Source organism: Tupaia chinensis, unplaced genomic scaffold, assembly GCF_000334495.1.
Source record: "Tupaia chinensis unplaced genomic scaffold, TupChi_1.0 Scaffold000020_1, whole genome shotgun sequence".
NCBI classification, from domain to species: domain Eukaryota; kingdom Metazoa; phylum Chordata; class Mammalia; order Scandentia; family Tupaiidae; genus Tupaia; species Tupaia belangeri.
The window spans coordinates 254,445-256,794 of record NW_006159450.1 but is presented as its reverse complement, the minus strand read 5'-3'; positions in this window follow the sequence as shown (position 1 = coordinate 256,794).

Below are 2,350 nucleotides of genomic sequence, written 5' to 3'. Positions count from 1 at the left end.
CAGCGGGGTGGGGGGCATGAGGAGGTGGACAGCACCGGGGCGAGGTGCTGGTCCGAGGACGGGCAAGTAGCCGCAGGTAATGCAGGGTCTTGCTAGCTAACTGCTTTCCCACGTAGAAATTTGTGAAAATAAAGCCACATTGGGGCACTGAAGATATAATAAAGGGTGAGAATCGTGTTGGAAACTATTACTTAAAGGTTTAGAAACTAATGAAGGAAAGCTTCACCAAGATACCAGACTCATGAACCTGCTACTTCAAAACATGGCAGGTTGATGTCTGGAGGCCCAGGCCTTGCTGGCAGTGACTATGGGGTGTGACTGACCAGCTAGTCCGCGGGTACTTCACTGAAAGACCTTAGTTATTTTTCCTTGAAACTGAAAACTCAAAACCAATTGAAAATACTTCTCAGCCTCCATTTTTGGCAGAAGAGGCACCAGGTCTGCTGCTTGAGTAAGAAGCCAGCCTCCTGTAAACGCAAGCCCAGGAAATGACCAGGGGCAAGAGCAGAGGAAGGGGCTGGTGGGCAAAGACCGCAGCCTGGAGCAGGGCCTGGGGCGGGGTTGGGCTTCATGTGGAGCAGGCCCCGGAGGGTCTGAAGCCAGTGCTCCAGGGTGGCCCCTCTGGAGGAGTGGACTGGGAAACAACAAACCTCAGAAACTCCCCTGCGTCCTGGAAGCCAGGCTTGCCTGGGTCGGGAGCCTAGGAGCCCAGAGCCCAGGGTCTGCATGCCCGCCTCGGCCCTACAGAATTGTGTTGAGGGGCGAGGTCCCAGTGTGGTACTGGAGGAAAATCTCACACATTCAGGACAGCCACAGAGAAACAGCAGAATTGTAACGTCCAAGGAAGTGGAAGGAGAAGGAAGAGAGCTGGCAGAAGGCAGGAAGGAGCGCAGATAATGCAAGCCCAGGTGCCAGCAAGTTGATCAAACCCGGAGACGGCAAGTAGAGGAGAACCTGTGATGTGAGCAGAGGGCTCGGTGTTGGGGGTGGGGACATGAGCCAGCTGGGCCTGAGTGTGCCCTGAGGTGGCCAGGTCTCCCAGGTGCAAAATGCAGATGCCCGTAGGCCTGGCAAGATAAACCGTCATGCTGACAGTTGAACTGCAGAGGTGGCAACAGCAGCGTGGAAACGTGGCAGGCAGACCCCCTTCGGAGTGTAGAACTGCAGAACTGAGACCCAAGGGCTTGGAGTGGGAAACCCCGCAGCACCCCTCAGCTCCTGCCCTCTGGGGGGCTTGGTGGGCCCTCCCCCCTTTCAGGGCCCCCAGCCCTGCCTTGACTCGGCCCCACCTCACTGACATGAAGACGGCTTGCCTTGTAGCTCCAGCCCTCCACAGCCCCCTTAAAGTCACCCTGTAAGGCCTGGGCCACCCTCACCAGCTCCGTTGATCTGATAGCCCCATCCCCTCCTGTGCATTGGGGGTGGTCATGGTTCTGTTGCCACTTGTGTACACTCATGTCACACACACGGCGGCGGCTGTGGGGTAGCACGGATCCTGTGGTTCTGAGTGGCACAGGCCTGCTGCCCAGCGGGATGGATTCAGTACTTGTGAAGCAGCTGCCCCCTCACCCTCTATATTCAAAACCCAAAGTCTGATCACACTGGGTGGCAGGTGGGGCTGAGGGCACAGCCCTTTGGGATAGGTGGGCAGCACCTGGTAAGATGGAAGCCTGTGTCCTGCCAGGTAAGTATGTGGGCAGGGCCCCTGGAAACAGCCTGATGTCCATTGGCAGGAGCTGGACGGAGGGTGGTCGATGGCCTGGTCATGGTCAGTGATGATGTGCGTGAGTCAGCAGGGCCGAGGGAGGGCAGTCCGGCCAGCAGGGCTCGGTCAAGGGGCCAGGGCTTGGTGAGCCCTGGGTTAGCCCAGCATGTGGACCCCCTGCTCTCCCCAGGGCTGTGACAGAGACAGTTGCTGATGGTGGCCTGCAGGGTGCAGAGGACCTGGCCAGGGTTAGTTAGATCTGGGCTCTGGAAAGGCTCCCGGAACTCATTCAACTTAGGAGGGAGCTTTGTGCAGGGCCTGCTGGCCCTGGTCTCCTCCCCACACCTTTCCCTCAGCCTGGTGCCAGGCAGGGTGGGCCTCACACACTTGCCCCCCATCTGCCTGCCATGCTTCCTACAGGAGAGGTCGTGTCTGAATTCCTGAGGGTCCCCAACCCCAGTGATGGCAGGAAGGGCCGGGACTGCTGCTAGGGCCTGCATGCGGCAGGGCTCACACCATCTCATGGTAAAGGACCGTGTTCGAGTGAGAACCAACCAACACATGGAAAGGAAGTGGACATTTCCACTATGCTCCTACATGTCAGCATGCCATTTATTCTTCAAGACTGCAAAATAATACCACGGT